A 19,728-nucleotide genomic window follows, 5' to 3' on the forward strand; every position below is an offset into this window, starting at 1 on the left:
CCGACACTAATGCGCATCATGCGCTCCTGGGGGGGCCCCGAAGCCGGACTTCATCCCTCCCTGCAGGGCCGCCATCAGGGCATTACAGCCCTACCCTTACTGGCGTATGGTGCCCGCCCGGTGAGCAGAGAGGGGCCCGAGCGGCCCCTCACTTCTGCTCTCCACTCCTGGTACAGCCGGCGTGCTGGAACACCGGGTATCAGCGCATCTGCGCGCACTCATTCTCTGCCCCTTCCTCTCTGCATAGTGGAGCAGAGCGCTGGCAGTGCGCGTGGCCGTGCAGGCGGCCGTGCAGAGAGTTGCTGGCTGCAGTGTAGCAGGGGCACACAGTCACACACGCTGTGACACTACTCACCGCACCTGCAGTCAGCAGCAGAAGCATCGGATCCCTCCCCTCCAGCAGCGTCACAGCTCTCACACTGTGAAGAGCCATGGAGGGGCGGCACTAAATGTCGGGGGTGGAGCCACAGACAAGCAGGGAGAAGAAGGCAGAAAGGATTAAGGAAAATATAAAAATCAGAGCGGGAGACAGAAATGATGTAAGAAGAGAGACAGAAAACACAACACAGAGGCAAGACACAGGTGAGAAGTTTATATATATACATATATATATATATATACTATATAATTGTCTAAGGGTCACACTTCCGTCTTTCTGTCTGTCCTGTCTTTCTTTCTGTCACGGATATTCATTGGTCGCGGCCTCTGTCGTCGCTGATTGGTCTCGGCAGCTGCCTGTCATGGCTGCCGCGACCAATCAGCGACGGGCACAGTCCGATTAGTCCCTCCCCTGCAGTCAGTGCCCGGCGCCCACTCCTTCCTCCCCACAATCAGTGCCCACTCCATAATCCCCTCCAGTCACCACTCACACAGGGTTAATGGCAGCGGTAACGGGCCGCGGTGTAACGCACTCCGTTACCGCTGCTATTAACCCTGTGTGTCCCCAACTATTTACTATTGATGCTGCCTATGCAGCATCAATAGTAAAAATATGTCATGTTAAAAATAATAAAAAAAACAAAAAACCTGCTATACTCACCATCCGTCGCCTTTCCCGCTCCTCGCAACACTCCAGTGACCGCTCCATGCAAGCGGCAGCTTCCGGTGCCAAGGATGGTATGCGAGAAGGACCTGCCATGACGTCACTGTCATGTGACCGCAACGTCATCACAGGTCCTGCGCTCATACCAGCCCTGGGACCGGAAGCTGCGTGCAGTACAGGGCCAGAACTTCATCGGAGGGTGAGTATATGTTTATTTTTTATTTTAAGTCTGTATACTACGTGACTCTGTGCTGTATACTCCATCACTGGGCAATATACTACGTGGCTGGGCAATATACTACGTGGCTGGGCAATATACTACGTGGCTGGGCAATATACTATGTTGCTGGGCAATATACTACGTGGCTGGCCAATATACTACGTGGCTGGCCAATATACTACGTGGCTGGCCAATATACTACGTGGCTGGCCAATATACTACGTGGCTGGTCAATATACTACGTGGCTGGGCAATATGCTACGTGGGCTGTGCAATATACTACATGGCTGTGTTATATACTACGTGGCTGTGTTATATGCTATGTGGGCTGTGCAATATACTACGTGGCTGTGTTATATACTACGTGGCTGTGTTATATACTACATGGCTGTGCTATACGCTACGTGGGCTGTGTTATGTACTGCGTGGGCTGTGTTATCCACTACGTGGCTGTGCTAAATGCTACGTGGGCTGTGTTATATGCTATGTGGCTATGCTATATTTCTCTGCTGTATCTGTGCATCATGAATCGTGCTATGTGTTAAAGGGGGGGCCCACTGAGACTCTTTCGCCCGGGGCCCTCTAAAACCTGGAGCCGGCCCTGAGGTTACCAAAATGATGCCAGTGCAGCAACCAGCCATTAAAAACACAGCAGATTCAGGGACGAGAATTTATACAGAAGATGTTACACTGGGCTCAGACAGAAAAGGATAAGAAACAAGATCTGTTGCAGACTGTAGCGCAGGATAAAACTCAGCCAGTCTCAGAATATGCCTCTGTGTTAGAACAAACATGGCTGGATTTTGGGTATGAGCATAATGATAAGGATCACAGATTATTGCTGCAATGTTTCATGAATGGACTTAAGGGAACCTGCCACCCCTACAGGCATTTGTAACTAAAAGAGCCACCTTGTGCAGCAGTAATGCTGCATTCTGACAAGGTGGCTCTTGTCGTTCGGGTCCCTGGCACTGCTGAAATAATCGTTTTTGAATTCGTTGCTCATACCGTGAAATCGCCAGTGAGACAGGTCTTTTCCCCCGACTCCAGACGCCTCACAGCCGTCAATCATGGTCTCTGCGCGCCGGGCGCCACCTCCTCTTCCTTCAGTAGCGTCCCCAGTGCCTGCGCTGTAGGTTCAAAGGGCAGCACAACTGCGCATGCCCGAAAAAAAAACAGCGCAGGTGCCGGGAACGCTTCTGAAGGAAGAGGAGGCAGAGCCCGGCGTGCAGAGGCCATGATTGACGGCTGTGAGCTGCCTGGATTCGGGGGCAAAGACCTGCCTCCCTGGCCATTTCATGGTATGAGCAACAAATTGCAAAAACAATTATTTCGGCAGAGCCAGGGACCAGAACTAAAAGAGTCACCTTGGCAGAATGCAGCACTACTGCTGCACAAGGTGACTCTTTTAGTTTCAAACGCCTGGGGGGATGACAGGTTCCCTTTAAGCCTACCGTACAGACCGCAGTATGTACTAGTTGCCCAGAGTGGCGTAATATACAATGGGTTGATCTGAAGGATATAGCCCGGGGTGTTGAACTAGAAAGCATATCAAAGAAAAAGTTAATTTGGCCGCAATGCAGCAGAGAAGAGAGAGGGGGAACAGTCAAGGAAGAAATAGAGACTGCAGCAAAGTAGAATGTTGGTCTTGTGGGCAAAACGGGCATTTTTTGGCCAAATGTCCTACAAGATCAATAGCTACTATCTTCAATTTCTCAGAATATGTGACTTGTGAAGGTGTAGAGGGACGACCTACTAAATTACAAGTGACTCAGCCCCTCCGACTGAATTTGCTTGATTCAATTTCAATTGTGACCCAGGTTTTAGTCTCCCCTGATGTACCCTTCAATTTGTTAGGGACAGACGTGTTGCAGAAAATTGGAGCCTGTGTAGAATTCACTCCAAATGGCCCCAAGATGACTACTCCACCGAGGAAGGCTCCCTTTGCAGTCTCCTGTTCTCGACATTTACAACAGACTTGGATAGCACATGCTCCGATACCCATTCCCGAACTGTTTGGTTTGAGAATATACCGACCCAGCTGTATGCACGTCACAAACTTTATTCGGGAAAACTACCCATTTCCTGGTGACAGTAAAACTTAAACCAGGTGTCCATCCCCCTGTATAAAGCAGGACCCTATAAGTGCTGTCCAGAATGCAGTGATACATGATTAAGTCCGAGAGCTACAGACAGGAGGTCTTATTGTCTCTTTAATCTCCCCATTTAACAGCCCTATATAACTATCAAATGCTGTAATGTTCTAAATCCAGCTACACAACTATCAGTGGATTTAGAAAAGGGAAGAGAATATCAGGATGGGCAGACGTGAGGAACTGAGAGCCAAAACCTGCCTGTTTTTCAAATTAGCAAATGAGGAAGCTGAGTCTGACACTGACTCATGAACATGAGTGTTAGGCACTGAAGGAGGCAAACACATAGTTCTTGTTAGATATCACTGATGTCCCCTCGCTAACCTCTCTGCTGAGTATTTGTTGATGGTTCCAGAGCTTGGATCAATGATGATTCATTGCCAGGTATGCAGTAGTCCACAATGGTAAGGCAGTAATACAAGAGCCAAGATATGTTTAAAAGGGTTGCACATGAATTCGGCGACTCTTGCCAGAGCAGTAATTTTTTGGATTCTTCTGGCAAACCTATGAGGCAGTAGAGCATTTACAAACAGCACTTACCCTTCTCCGAAGGGCAGCTATCGGCACACATGCGGGAACAAACTCACCTTGCAGTAGGGATTACCTTGGCCGACCAGGTAGCTAAGGAAGTAGCATGACTATCTCTGACTGTAATACTGGCCATAGCAGACATGACCCCGCTAGGGAACTCAGTAACCGAAAGTGCGGTGAAGCCACCTTTTGACAGAGGAGACTGTCACCACACCAGCCCCAGTGGCCGTTGATTGCAAACTACTGCAGGTCTTACAGACCCAGACCCCCCACATGAACAGAGCACATGGGTCTAAGCGGGCTCTGTATGGTCAGAGGTAAGGCAGGTAAACACCAGGATTTGGCTCCCATGCTGCCTGTTCCCCATGATGGCTGCCCTAGCACATTTCCCCGATGCACAACTCAAAGGTTGTGATATATGCAGTGGCGCTACAAAACTGGTGTGCCCCAGGGATCCCGAATGCTGCTACAAAGTATGTCTCGTTTGTGCAAAACATAACCCCGGTAGACCTATTCGAGTCCAACAGAAATGCACACCAAAACCAGATCAGCCGTGACTGCAGGTGGACTACATACAGCTACGTAAGGTGGGTACTTATGAATATGTCCTAGTATGCATTGATCTTTTCCTAAGATGATTTGAAGCTTGGGCTTTGATTAGTTTACAAATAAATTGATCTGTGAAGTGGTTTGTAGATATAGGGTGCCCAAACTATAGAGAGTGAAAGAGGCACAAACTTTACTGGAGAACTGATGAAACAAATCATGGTCACTTTTGAGATAGAGACAGTTTTCCATGTTCCCTAGACTCACAAAGTAGTGGGAAGATGGAACCTTTTAATGGTACCCTGAATTAAAAATCAAAAATCTAGCAGGGCATAGAAGAAACAAACTGGTTCTGGGTAGATTGCTTTTCATTGTATTCAGTGAGGACCACTCCAAAGTGTAGAGAGATGCTGTCCCCGTATGAAATAATGTTTGGTAGTGTCCCTAAGACGGGTTGCATTTCCCGCAGCAGTTGCAGGCCTCCTACAGTTGCCTCACTGAATATGTCTTGGAGTTGCACAAACATCTGACTGTAAAGGCCCCGTCTCACATAGCGAGATCGCTAGCGAGATCGCTGCTGAGTCACAAGTTTTGTGACGCAACAGCGACCTCAGTAGCGATCTCGCTATGTGTGACACGTTCCAGCGATCAGGCCCCTGCTGCGAGATCGCTGGTCGTGTCAGAATGGCCTGGACCTTTTTTTGGTCGTTGAGGTCCCGCTGACATCGCTGAATCGGTGTGTGTGACACCGATCCAGCGATGTCTTCACTGGTAACCAGGGTAAACATCGGGTTACTAAGCGCAGGGCCGCGCTTAGTAACCCGATGTTTACCCTGGTTACCAGCGTAAATGTAAAAAAAACAAACACTACATACTCACCATCTGTTGCCCGTCAGGTCCCTTGGCGTCTGCTTCCTGCTCTGACTGCCGCCGTAAAGTGAGAGCACAGCAGTGACGTCACCGCTGCGCTCTGCTCTCACTGTACGGCGGCTCAGTCAGAGCAGGAAGCAGACGGCAAGGGACCTGACGGGCAACAGATGGTGAGTATGTAGTGTTTGTTTTTTTTACATTTACGCTGGTAACCAGGGTAAACATCGGGTTACTAAGCGCGGCCCTGCGCTTAGTAACCCGATGTTTACCCTGGTTACCCGGGTGCTGCAGGGGGACTTCGGCATCGTTGAAGACAGTTTCAACGATGCCGAAGTCGTTCCCCTGATCGTTGGTCGCTGGAGAGAGCTGTCTGTGTGACAGCTCCCCAGCGACCACACAGCGACCACACAGCGACGCTGCAGCGATCAGCATCGTTGTCTGTATCGCTGCAGCGTCGCTGTGTGAGACGGGGCCTTTACTTATAACCGTGATATTTCCTCCATCCCAGACCCAACTGTATAAGCAACACACACTGGCACCAGGAGACTGGGTTGTGGTCAAGAGACATGAGGAGAACACTGTAACCCAGATACAGAGAGCCATTTCACATACCACTGACACGTCTGTCAAGCTCCAAGGCAAAGACACTTGGATCTATGACAGCCACTGCAAAAAGGTTCTTTACTAAAACAGCAGCAAAGATGATGACTGCCTTCTGGTCCCTGCTGATGACAATTGAATTCCTTGCTCTATCTCTCAATGAGGTACTAAAGGAGGACTGGGACAACAAACTAAGTATCACCAAGTCCTGTTGCGACACAAGTTATAAAGATGTTCCTATGAACTGCTGGATATGCACCCTTAGCCTAATATCCTCTAATACCATGCCATATCTCGCAGTGTCCCTAACCCCACATGAGGCTTTGAACTATAGCTGTGTCCTCGAAGAGACTCTTAATTCTGCCTGTTGTGACGGAGGAAACCTCACCAGCAAACGTTGTTCCGGTCCAGATTGTGGGGTGGGTGGAAAGTCCATGGTTACAGATAAATCTTACAAGAACCTTAAAACATTGATATAAGCTGGACCAAGAACAGGGTAAATTGATAACACACACGACTAAAAAGTGTCCAGTAGGTGAGATCCCAGTAAAAGAACTTGGTTGTGCCAAACCACTGATGCAAGGACTTTTGACATACAGGTCCTTCTCAAAAAATTAGCATATAGTGTTAAATTTCATTATTTACCATAATGTAATGATTACAATTAAACTTTCATATATTATAGATTCATTATCCACCAACTGAAATTTGTCAGGTCTTTTATTGTTTTAATACTGATGATGTAATGTAATGTACTAATGTAATGTAATCATTACATTATGGTAAATAATGAAATTTAACACTATATGCTAATTTTTTGAGAAGGACCTGTATATGCGGTCTTGGGAGACCCACTGACATCATATCCTGCATACTGCCAAAGGATTTATATCTAGGATGTGGTCACCAGGATTATAAATGACTTCTCCTGGGTGCAGAAGGAACCTGCACGCCTTACGCCTGCTACCGTCATACTTCTGCATCGTAACCTAGATATAAGTGCTGTCCACAAACATTCCCTATAATAGTAATAATTTTTTATTTATATAGCGCCAACATATTCCGCAGCACTTTACAATTAAGCGGGGACATGTACAGACAATAAACGAGCTGCAGACAATCGCCCCAGACAGAATGGTAGACCTCATATAGTGGAAATGGGGATAGGGAATAAGAGTATATTCATTTACACTTTACCTAAATGTTGGTATTACTAGTTTATGTAACCACTAGAACTGGTATATTTGTTATGACGACACTATGTAAAGAGACGAGCAAGATCAAGCATCATAGACCGTCAGTTATCAAATCTGCAAAATATCACAGTGCTCCTCCAGTAATCATATATGACGAAATTTACAAGCAAGGTATCAGTTGGTGAATGGGATTCATCCCCTCCAGGCTCTTATAGCGTGGGGAAGTAGCTGATGGATAAATTGTCAGTAAATAATAAAAAGGGAGGAATTGTTATGGTAAATATATTATATTTAGTTTTATCATTTTAGACACTTTATGTACATATATATATATATATATACACACTGTATATCTTTCATAATTTTGTATTTCAATAATAGTTTTGTGTTATTCATAAAAGCGTTAACACAGAGTGTTGTATCTGATATACAGGTGTCTGCATGTTGTCTCTGTTTTTGAAAGTCTAGTTAATTGGACAAAGCAAGCTTTATGGACTTCTGTGGAATTCATAATAAACTTCTACAGGAGTCTTAATTTATGACTCGTTATTTTTCCAATTAACATACCGTATTTTTCGGACTATAAGGCGCACCCAGGTTTTAGAGGTGGAAAATAGGGAAAAAAATTATTTTAAACAAAAAAAAGTGGTAAAATATTTAATAACATAAATAACATACTATTATTATGTGGTGTTATTATATATAATAGTATGTTATTATGTTGGAAGCTGCAGGACCAGTGTGGTGTCTGTACAGTACTATATGAAGACACTGGAGGGTGAGTATAAGAATGGGGGCACAGGGCTTATAGTGAAAGCACCACTCCAGCACTGCAAAAAAACACTGGAGTGCTCCTTTAAAATCCCATGGGAGAACTATAACTCCCAGCATGTCCTGCAGATCCTATGACATGCTGGGAGTTATAGTTCACCAAAGGAGTGGCAGAGTGCTTTATTGTGTTTTGTAAAGACTAACCTCTTAATTGTGGCAGCCAGCCACTGTGATGAGGTAAAAGCATCCCATGGCTGCACACACAGGGCCCTCCCTCTTGTTGCCTCTCCACAGTGCAGGTTATAAGAGGGTTGAGCCTAGAGTGTATGGGCTCCTTCCAGGTCCTGACTGCAGCCTGCTGCTTTCATTTGCCGCCTTGGTAAAAAGAGAATATGCCCATGATGTGAACTCAGAACACGCCCCCTCCCAATAGGACACGCCCCCAGAAATGACGTCACACCTGGAAGGAGCCCATACACTCTAGCATTTACCGAAATGAAATGCTGCTCTATGGAGCCAGTGTGAGCAGAGGTCCTTTAGCCGACTTGGATTTAGCCTCTACCCAGTGTGAGGAGAGGACCGAGGTGCTGCAGCATGGAGCCAGTGTGAGGAGAGGAGCTGTAGCATAGAGCCGTGTGAGGAGAGGACCGAGGAGCTGCAGCATGGAGCGAGTAAGGAGAGGACCGAGGGGCTGCAGCATGGAGCCAGTGTGAGGAGAGGAGCTGTAGCATGGAGCCGTGTGAGGAGAGGACCGAGGAGCTGCAGCATGGAGCCAGTGAGGAGAGGATCGAGGGGCTGCAGCATGGAGCCAGTGTGAGGAGAGGAGCTGTAGCATGGAGCCGTGTGAGGAGAGGACCGAGGAGCTGCAGCATGGAGCCAGTGAGGAGAGGACCGAGGGGCTGCAGCATGGAGCCAGTGTGAGGAGAGGAGCTGTAGCATGGAGCCGTGTGAGGAGAGGACCGAGGAGCTGCAGCATGGAGCCAGTGAGGAGAGGACCGAGGGGCTGCAGCATGGAGCCAGTGTGAGGAGAGGACCGAGGGGCTGCAGCATGGAGCGAGTGTGAGGAGAGGAGCTGTAGCATGGAGCCAGTGTGAGGAGAGGACCGAGAGGCTGCAGCATGGAGCCAGTGAGGAGAGGACCGAGGGGCTGCAGCATGGAGCCAGTGTGAGGAGAGGAGCTGTAGCATGGAGCCGTGTGAGGAGAGGACCGAGGAGCTGCAGCATGGAGCCAGTGTGAGGAGAGGAGCTGTAGCATGGAGCCGTGTGAGGAGAGGACCGAGGAGCTGCAGCATGGAGCCGTGTGAGGAGAGGACCGAGGAGCTGCAGCATGGAGCCAGTGTGAGGAGAGGAGCTGTAGCATGGAGCCGTGTGAGGAGAGGACCGAGGAGCTGCAGCATGGAGCCATGTGAGGAGAGGACCGAGGAGCTGCAGCATGGAGCCAGTGTGAGGAGAGGTGCTGTAGCACGGAGCCGTGTGAGGAGAGGACCGTGGAGCTGTAGCATGGAGCCAGTGTGAGGAGAGGAGCTGTAGCATGGAGCCAGTGTGAGGAGAGGAGCTGTAGCAGGGAGCCGTGTGAGGAGAGGACTGAGGAGCTGCAGCATGGAGCCAGTGAGGAGAGGACCGAGGGGCTGCAGCATGGAGCCAGTGTGAGGAGAGGACCGAGGGACTGCAGCTTGGAGCCGTGTGAGGAGAGGACCGAGGGGCTGCAGCTTGGAGCCGTGTGAGGAGCTGTACAAGGGAATGAGGACTCAGCGTGAGTGCTCTGAGGTTGTCATTTGCTGTGAGTAGGCATGGGGTATGTAGCGGGGAATCCAGGGGACTGGTGTGAGGGAGCATGGGGTATTTAGAAGGGCATCCAGGGGGCTGGTGTGAGGGGGGCATGGGGTATGTAGATGGGGCATCTAGAGACGAGGCTGAAGTTGGTTTCTTATTCGTTCAGTTTCTTATTCGGCAATTTTTTCTTTTCTGTTTTTTATAGGTTTAACAACAAAAAATAATCATCACAATAATAAAACACAATGCAACGAGGAGCCCTGATGTGAATATGCTTAAAAACGGCTACAAAAACAATAAAACTGGCACAAAAATGGGCATCAAAGTGGGCAACAAAGAGCGCTGAAGAAAGGGTTAACTGCCTTTGGGCCACTGATCTCACACTGCAGACATATAGAACAGGGCGCCCCACATCAAAGCCAGGTCTCTCCAGCCTGGCCCAAATGGGTTCTGGGCATCAGAACTGGCATCAAAGTGGGCAACAACGAGCGCTGAAGAAAGGGTAAAATGCCTTTGGTCCACTGATCTCACACTGCAGACATATAGCGCAGGGCGCCCCACATCAAAACCAGTTATTTCCAGCCTGGCCCAAATGGGTTCTGGGCATCGGAACTGGCATCAAAGTGGGCAGTCAATTTTCACAGATTTGAATAAGTAACTGATGTTTTTAAGGGGTTAAATGCCTTTGGGCCACTGATCTGACACTTAAAATACACAGAAAGTGATGCCCTGAGTAGTAGAGCATAGGGAGGTTTCGTCAAACTCAATTTGACAGGTGGACCCGCCCCTATCAAAGTGTATCAAGAGTGTGTAACCCCTCCCCTCCCTGGCTGCATTCAGCATCTGTTCCCTGTGCTCTCCCCTTTTGATATAGTTTAATATTGTTAATACAGTGTTTAATATTGTTAATACAGTGTTTAATATTGTTAATACTGTGATTATTATCCCAGTAATTGTTTTTATATTAGATTTATGTGCTGTATTAAGTTTACTCTTATTTGATAATCCGATGATAGGGAGAATGAGCGTGTGTTTCTGCAGTAATGTTTGATAGTGGTATTCTCATTTATATGTGTTTTATAATGGGCACATTATGTATGTGGCCATATTACAACACCCGCAAGTATGAAGCGCAGTGTTTTATACGTTTATAAAAAGCAAAGACACGGTATTGTAAAAATTTAAAAGATTTTATTGTAAAATAAATACATCTCAAAGACATTTCAATACTATAAAATTCTTACAGAGTATAAAAGCAAACAAATTAAATAGTACAGGGATCATACAGCAACACACTTCGTACAAAATAAATAGTATCACAAGTACAATGAATATACATCATTACACTTCTTACAAAATAAATAATATAGTGTTACAAGCCATGTACAGTATTTATCCAATACATTCTTTACATCGTGAGCCACATGGTTTGTAGCATCGGTAGAGACCTTTTTTTAGGTAGCAGAGTTCCTCGTGTGGTGCCTAATGACGGGGAATGTAAAGATTGAATTGTACGTGGCGTCGGAGCTGACTTCTGCGGCGTAGATACAGCGTGTGTCTCGCTGCTGGAAATTTTTAATTCATCTAAAAGCTTCCTAGTAGTGGGATTACCCACAACTGTAGACGGTATATTTAGCTCGGCCATAGCCTGCATAAATGAATCCCAACCCGGAGGCAAATTACGGCCGGTCAGAGCATGGCTCTGCGTTGTACTACGTACCAAATCCAGTAAGTTAGACCCTGGTATTACGGATCCTTTGAAAATAAATTCAGCTTTATTATTCCAGGCTGTAACATTTCTATTCTGCAGTAACCTGTTTAGTAAAAATTCAGCATTCTTTTTATATCTTTGGTTTATATGGCTGACAATTTCAGCGATCTCTTGATTTTTATCAGAGCCGGTATTTGACAATTGTTGCTGACCAGGATCAGGAGTGCTAACGAGATTTAAAGCCGTTACTTCTTTTGAGCTGTGCCGCGTATGCACCAAGTAGTGCTGTAGCACGGTGCTATACATTTTAATTTTCACATCATCGGGAATGTCACGACGTTGTAAAATTTCACCATCAAGGCGATGAATAACGCTGTCGTGTATGCTAACTGTAGCGCCGGGTCTTAGTTTGTCTAGCTCCTGTTTGGGGACTAGATACATTTTCTCTGTATGCTCCATTATCTTCCTGCGAGCAGGCTTGTTATTATAGGAATTGCAAAAGCTAAAAGAGGGCCGATAAATCCGCCGGCCTGCTTTAGTAGCCGCTTCTTTTTCTTTATGGGTTGAGATCTGTCGCTCAGGGTTCTTATAGCTTTACGCCACTTCTTTAATATGCCTTTTTGACGCTCTTTCAGCGGAATCCTGCCTTTTAAGATGTTTAAAGCAATCTCGCCTATGGCTGTAATTAAATCATTGCTTGCATTGCGCAAAATAGACTTTCGGACAGCGGGGGTTGCTTTCACCAGAGTTTTTAAGAGAGCCCAGTTACGTCGAAGTCTCTCAGACATCTTTACATCACAACGCACACAGCGTAAAATGTCTGATGCCAGGCTAAAATTCACTTTTTAGACGAGTTTTTCTTTTGAACATAGACAGCAGGCAGCGCTGGTGGAAACAATCCGGTCCTTAAGCAAAGATCCTCAGGGGTATTAGCTCTCAAATCTACAAGCAAATACCCATAAGGCTCCCGCGTGGCATCCTCAAAAGCTTCTAGGAAAAAACGTGTTTTTCCGGGATACATCTGACGAGCTAGAGTTAAAATTTGTAATTTATCTCGGGGGTTATTAAAAAGCACCATGTATTTTGTGTTTAAATTTATCGTACGGCTTTTCTTACCCTGACAAAATATGTTTTGTACCAGGTAGAAAATGCTGAGATTTCTGTGGTGCACATACTTGGTAAAGGCTTTTTCTGTCTCACAATTTTCACTAGCACTCTCCATGAGATCATCAACAATAGCCAAATTCACCTTCTCCGGTGGGAATAATTTTTCATCTACGAATGTATTCGGCAGACCCTCCACAAATCTGGCGTGGGGAAAAGAGAGAGAGATTTCATCATATAGTTTCTGCCAACACGAATAAAACCAAACAATATTATCAGGTTTCTGAGAAAAATTAGTTTCAATATTATACAGCAGTTGTTTTACAAAATAGCTCTGTCCAGAATTAGACGGCCCTGCTAGAATGCATGAGAATGGGTGTTGCAAGCGTGTATCCATCAGCACAATACTCTGCTAATACCCAAAAGGCAGGGTTGTGAAACCGTCAATTAGTCGCCGCTTTGTATAAACGCACTTTTGTGTTTTGCGTAACGGCCTCGTTTCAATCTCCCAGTACTTTTTATTTCTTACAATGGACGGCTGTTGTACGACAATACGTTTCTGTGTATCTGTGTCAGAATTGCTCAGGTAGTCCAGAACTAGATCTTTTAGACTGTTGAAATTAATAGATTGAGAGTTACCAACATTTAGTGTTATCCCCTTAACTTTTAAGACAGTTTTACCGGTGTTGTTTGTATCCGTAAGTTTTGGGGCCCGCGGATACAAATTCTGTGATGTGTGTACCATCGGGTATTTCACTGGTCAGCTCCCCCAGGTAATCGCCTAAAGGCGGCTGCCACTCACCATCTCTCTGTACAAAAATAAGTGAATCTGTGTCGTGATAAAACCACCGCTCCTACAGCTGCTCCAGCAGCGAATAGAGCTTTAACCGAGCATACGCTGTTGTAAAACACGCTATAAAAAAGTTTGTGTTTTTTGTGTTAAAATCATACAACCACCGCCTCTTTTGTTTAATGATCCGACTGGTCGCTATAGATTTCATGCGCCTTTTTTACATCACCGCTATTTTTAATGATCCGACTGGTCGCTATAGATTTCATGCGCCTTTTTTACATCACCGCTATTTTTAATGATGGTGACGACTAGCTTTAACGAATTGGATGCTAGACATTCAACGTTACTTTGAAGTGTGCGGGCAACGGCATTTAAAAAAGATTCGGAATTAGAATCTTCCCGGGTTTGTTTTGTAGCGAAAATAGGGTCTAAAGTATCACCACATTCAAGCCTTAACTGTACAAAGTCACCAGGTTCAATGTCCCTGATGATTCTATCCAGTAATGACTGAACGCCGTCATGAACAATATTCACGGCCTCTACAAATGATTGTACACGCTCCAAATTTACAAATCTAAAATGATCCGTATGTATATGGCCGTTGAAATTGCGGAGAGCCCTTTGATGATGATAAAAATGCTGTAAAACGTCTGAACGATCTACGGCCATTTCATTATCATAAACACCATTACCTACAGAGCCTGCATCATGCGCATTTTCAGTATGTGTTTCAAGATGCCCAATGCTCTGAGCATCTGGATCAGCACTGGTGTTGACACTTCCAGGGTTGTCTTGGCTGTGTAAAACTGTAGTTGAATCATGTAACAGCCTCTGGGGATATTGTGTAGTTATAGAGCTGTAAACTGTCTTTCGCCCACTTCTAGCTGCTTGCGATCTTCTGGATTTTTTCAAACCATGCCCAACCAAGCTTAGTCAGGCAGATTTAGATTTATTTAGATTCGCAGGTGGTGTATGTACACAGGCATGATTTAGTTTAAAATCATATAGCTCGGCGATAATGTCAGGTGTTGGACATGCATTTATCAGTCTTTCATACGTATCACAGAAAGATTTTAGTTTGAGCTGTGCGAGTTTGGTATGGACGTACTGAGCAGACATGCCAATAAACATTTTTACATGTTCATCATCCCACACAGGCCTCCCTGTGTAAGACGATTGTTCAGCAACTTTCTGTATTTTACTTATACGGCGGCGTGATACTGAACGTTTCTTTAGAGGTAATACTGTTGTGAATTTACCTTTTTGGCTCCCTCTAGTGGTTACTAGTGATTTGACTCTGGGAATGTCTGCCATCCCTTGTATGCTCACCTGGGTCGTTAGGTCAGGGGTGTTGCTATATAAGCTCCCTGGACCTTCAGTTCAATGCCTGGCAACGTTGTAATCAGAGCTAATCTGTTGTGCTCTTGTCTACTGATCCTGGTTCCTGCTAGATTAAGCTAAGTCTGCTTTCTTGCTTTTTGCTATTTGTTTTTGTTTGCATTTTTGTCCAGCTTGTACATAATCTGTATCCTTACCTTGCTGGAAGCTCTAGGGAGGCTGGAGTTCTTCCCCCGGGCAGTTAGACGGTTCGGGGGTTCTTGTATTTCCAGTGTGGATTTTGATAGGGTTTTTGTTGACCATATAAGTTATCTTACTACATTCTGCTATTAGTAAGTGGGCCTCTCTTTGCTAAACCTAGTTCATCTCTGTGTTTGTCATTTCCTCTTACCTCACCGTTATTATTTGTGGGGGGCTTGTATCCAACTTTTGGGGTCTATTCTCTGGAGGCAAGAGAGGTCTTTGTTTTCCTCTTCTAGGGGTAGTTAGTCCTCCGGCTGGCGCGAGACATCTAGCGACCAACGTAGGCATGTTCCCCGGCTACTTCTAGTGTTGGCGCTAGGAGTAGATATATGGTCAACCCAGTTACCACTGCCCTATGAGCTGGATTTTTGTACTTCGCAGACTTACTTGTTCCTCTGAGACCCTCGCCATTGGGGTCATAATAGTTTGCCAGGCCAGTATTAAATGTTAAATGCATTGCAGAAGCGGGATTATAAGAAAGAAAATTCTGAGTTTTTTTTTTCTCTTTCTCATTTTTTTTTTCTTTTCCCCTTTACCTCTGAGTGGCTTGTGTTTGCTGCAGACATGAATGTCCAGACCTTGATTACAGGTGTGGACCAGCTTACTGCTCGTGTGCAGGGCATACAAGATTATGTTATCAGAAATCCTATGTCAGAACCTAAGATACCGATTCCTGAACTGTTTTCCGGAGACCGATTTAAATTTAGAAATTTCAGGAATAATTGTAAATTGTTTTTGTCCCTGAGACCCTGTTCATCTGGAGACTCCGCTCAGCAAGTGAAAATTGTTATTTCTTTTTTACGGGGCGACCCTCAGGATTGGGCCTTCTCGCTGGCGCCAGGAGATCCGGCATTGGCTGATATTGATGCGTTTTTTCTGGCGCTCGGTTTGCTTTATGAGGAACCCAATCTTGAGATTCAGGCAGAAAAAGCCTTGCTGGCTATGTCTCAGGGCCAGGACGAGGCTGAAGTGTATTGCCAAAAATTTCGGAAATGGTCCGTGCTGACCCAGTGGAACGAGTGTGCATTGGCTGCAAATTTCAGAAATGGCCTTTCTGAAGCCATTAAGAATGTGATGGTGGGTTTTCCCATTCCCACAGGTCTGAATGATTCCATGGCCCTGGCAATTCAAATCGACCGGCGGTTGCGGGAGCGCAAAACCGCAAATTCCCTCATGGTGTTGTCTGAACAGGCACCTGATTTAATGCAATGTGATAGAATCCTGACTAGAAATGAGCGGAAAATTCATAGATGCCAGAATGGCTTGTGTTACTACTGTGGTGATTCTACACATGTTATCTCAGCATGCTCTAAACGTCTTACTAGGGTTGTTAGTCCTGTCGCCATTGGTAATTTGCAACCTAAATTTATTCTATCTGTAACTTTGATTTGCTCACTGTCATCGTATCCTGTCATGGCGTTTGTAGACTCAGGTGCTGCCCTGAGTCTGATGGATCTGTCATTTGCCAAGCGCTGCGGTTTTGTTCTGGAGCCATTAGAAAATCCTATCCCTCTTAGGGGTATTGATGCTACGCCTTTGGCAAAAAATAAACCGCAGTTTTGGACACAGGTTACCATGTGCATGACTCCCGAACATCGGGAGGTGATACGTTTTCTTGTTCTGCTAAAATGCATGATTTGGTTGTTTTGGGTTTGCCATGGTTACAGACCCATAATCCAGTCTTGGACTGGAAGGCAATGTCGGTGTCAAGTTGGGGCTGCCATGGAATTCATGGAGATTCCCTGCCCTTGTCTATTGCTTCTTCTACGCCCTCGGAAGTTCCGGCGTATTTGTCTGATTATCAGGATGTCTTCAGCGAGTCTAAGTCCAGTGCACTGCCTCCTCATAGGGAATGTGACTGTGCAATAGATTTGATTCCTGGCAGTAAGTTTCCTAAGGGGAGACTGTTTAATTTGTCGGTACCTGAACATACCGCGATGCGTTCATATATCAAGGAGTCTCTTGAGAAGGGGCATATCCGTCCTTCTTCTTCCCCTCTTGGTGCGGGATTCTTTTTTGTGGCCAAAAAGGACGGATCTTTGAGGCCTTGTATTGACTATCGGCTTTTAAACAAGATCACTGTCAAATTTCAGTATCCTTTGCCGCTGTTGTCTGACTTGTTTGCCCGGATTAAAGGTGCCAAGTGGTTCACCAAGATAGACCTTCGTGGTCCATACAACCTTGTGCGCATTAAGCAAGGCGATGAATGGAAAACCGCATTCAATACGCCCGAAGGTCATTTTGAGTACTTGGTGATGCCATTTGGGCTCTCTAATGCACCTTCAGTTTTTCAGTCCTTCATGCATGACATTTTCCGGAAGTATCTGGATAAATTTTTGATTGTTTATCTGGATGATATTCTGTTTTTTTCTGATGATTGGGACTCGCATGTGGAGCAGGTCAGGATGGTTTTTAAGATTTTGCGTGAAAATTCTTTGTTTGTTAAAGGCTCAAAGTGTCTCTTTGGTGTACAGAGGGTTCCCTTTTTGGGGTTCATTTTTTCCCCTTCTGCTGTGGAGATGGACCCAGTCAAGGTCCGAGCTATTCATGATTGGACTCAACCCTCGTCAGTTAAGAGTCTTCAGAAGTTCTTAGGTTTTGCTAACTTCTACCGTCGTTTTATCGCAAATTTTTCTAGCGTTGTTAAACCATTGACGGATATGACCAAGAAAGGCTCTGATGTAGCTAACTGGGCTCCTGCTGCCGTGGAGGCTTTCCAGGAGTTGAAACGCCGGTTTACTTCGGCGCCTGTTTTGGGCCAACCTGACACCTCACTTCCCTTTCAGGTGGAGGTGGATGCTTCGGAGATTGGGGCAGGGGCCGTTTTGTCGCAGAGAGGCCCTGGTTGCTCTACTATGAGACCTTGTGCCTTTTTCTCCAGGAAGTTTTCGCCGGCAGAGCGAAATTATGATGTGGGCAATCGGGAGTTGTTGGCCATGAAGTGGGCATTTGAGGAGTGGCGTCATTGGCTCGAGGGTGCTAAGCATCGTGTGGTGGTCTTGACTGATCACAAAAATTTGATGTATCTCGAGTCTGCTAAACGCCTGAATCCTAGACAGGCCCGCTGGTCATTGTTTTTCTCCCGTTTTGACTTTGTGGTCTCGTATTTACCAGGTTCTAAGAATGTGAAGGCCGATGCTCTGTCTAGGAGCTTTGTGCCTGATGCTCCTGGAGTCGCTGAACCTGTGGGTATTCTTAAGGAAGGAGTTATCTTGTCAGCTATTTCTCCTGATCTGCGGCGTGTGTTGCAGAGATTTCAGGCTGGTAGGCCTGACTCTTGTCCATCTGACAGATTGTTTGTGCCTGCTAAATGGACCAGCAGAGTCATTTCCGAGGTTCATTCTTCAGTGTTGGCAGGGCACCCGGGAATTTTTGGCACCAGAGATCTGGTGGCCAGGTCCTTTTGGTGGCCTTCCTTGTCAAGGGATGTGCGGTCATTTGTGCAGTCCTGTGGAACTTGTGCTCGAGCTAAGCCTTGCTGTTCTCGTGCCAGCGGGTTGCTCTTGCCCTTGCCTGTCCCGAAGAGACCTTGGACACACATCTCTATGGATTTCATTTCTGATCTTCCAGTGTCTCAGGGCATGTCTGTCATCTGGGTGATATGTGATCGTTTCTCCAAGATGGTCCATTTGGTTCCTTTGCCTAAGCTGCCCTCCTCTTCTGATCTGGTTCCTGTGTTCTTCCAGAACGTGGTTCATTTGCACGGCATTCCTGAGAATATTGTGTCGGACAGAGGATCCCAGTTTGTTTCCAGGTTCTGGCGATCCTTTTGTGGTAGGATGGGCATTGATTTGTCGTTTTCGTCCGCTTTTCATCCCCAGACTAACGGACAAACGGAGCGAACTAATCAGACTCTGGAGGCTTATTTGAGGTGTTTTGTCTCTTCTGATCAGGATGATTGGGTGACCTTCTTGCCGTTGGCTGAATTTGCCCTTAATAATCGGGCTAGTTCCGCCACCTTGGTTTCGCCATTTTTCTGCAACTCTGTTTCCATCCTCGTTTTTCCTCGGGACATGTGGAGCCTTCTGACTGTCCTGGGGTGGATTCTGTGGTGGATAGGTTGCAGCGGATCTGGAGTCATGTGGTGGACAACTTGAATTTGTCACAGGAGAAGGCTCAGCGTTTTGCCAACCGCCGCCGCGGTGTGGGTCCCCGACTTCGCGTTGGGGATTTGGTATGGCTGTCTTCTCGATTTGTTCCTATGAAGGTCTCCTCTCCCAAATTTAAGCCTCGCTTCATTGGTCCTTACAAGATATTGGAAATCCTTAATCCTGTATCCTTTCGCCTGGATCTTCCGGTGTCGTTTGCCATTCACAACGTATTTCATAGGTCCTTGTTGTGGCGGTACATTGTGCCTGTGGTCCCTTCTGCTGAGCCTCCTGCTCCGGTTTTGGTTGAGGGCGAGTTGGAGTACGTGGTGGAGAAGATCTTAGATTCTCGTCTCTCCAGGCGGAGGCTTCAGTACCTGGTCAAGTGGAAGGGCTATGGTCAGGAGGATAATTCCTGGGTGGTCGCCTCTGATGTGCATGCGGCCGATTTGGTTCGTGCCTTTCACACCGCTCATCCTGATCGCCCTGGTGGTCTTGGTGAGGGTTCGGTGACCCCTCACTAAGGGGGGGTACTGTTGTGAATTTACCTTTTTGGCTCCCTCTAGTGGTTACTAGTGATTTGACTCTGGGAATGTCTGCCATCCCTTGTATGCTCACCTGGGTCGTTAGGTCAGGGGTGTTGCTATATAAGCTCCCTGGACCTTCAGTTCAATGCCTGGCAACGTTGTAATCAGAGCTAATCTGTTGTGCTCTTGTCTACTGATCCTGGTTCCTGCTAGATTAAGCTAA

General features: G+C 46.3%; 1 protein-coding gene and 1 long non-coding RNA gene across 2 annotated transcripts in view; one reads left to right on the top strand and one right to left on the bottom strand.

Moving 5' to 3' along the window:
* LOC143804308 (uncharacterized) overlaps positions 1-2,320 on the bottom strand; it is a 35,843-nt gene extending 33,523 nt beyond the window's left edge. Inside the window, exon 1 of the mRNA XM_077282317.1 lies at positions 2,271-2,320. The gene's annotated coding sequence lies outside the window, so the exon portion shown is untranslated. The remainder of the gene's footprint in view (positions 1-2,270) is intronic.
* Positions 2,321-2,475: 155 nt separating this feature from the next.
* Positions 2,476-19,728, top strand: part of LOC143804484 (uncharacterized) — a 107,493-nt gene continuing 90,240 nt past the window's right edge. Inside the window, exon 1 of the long non-coding RNA XR_013221037.1 lies at positions 2,476-2,563. This is a non-coding gene — a long non-coding RNA (uncharacterized LOC143804484). The remainder of the gene's footprint in view (positions 2,564-19,728) is intronic.

Source organism: Ranitomeya variabilis, chromosome 1 (assembly GCF_051348905.1).
Source record: "Ranitomeya variabilis isolate aRanVar5 chromosome 1, aRanVar5.hap1, whole genome shotgun sequence".
NCBI classification, from domain to species: domain Eukaryota; kingdom Metazoa; phylum Chordata; class Amphibia; order Anura; family Dendrobatidae; genus Ranitomeya; species Ranitomeya variabilis.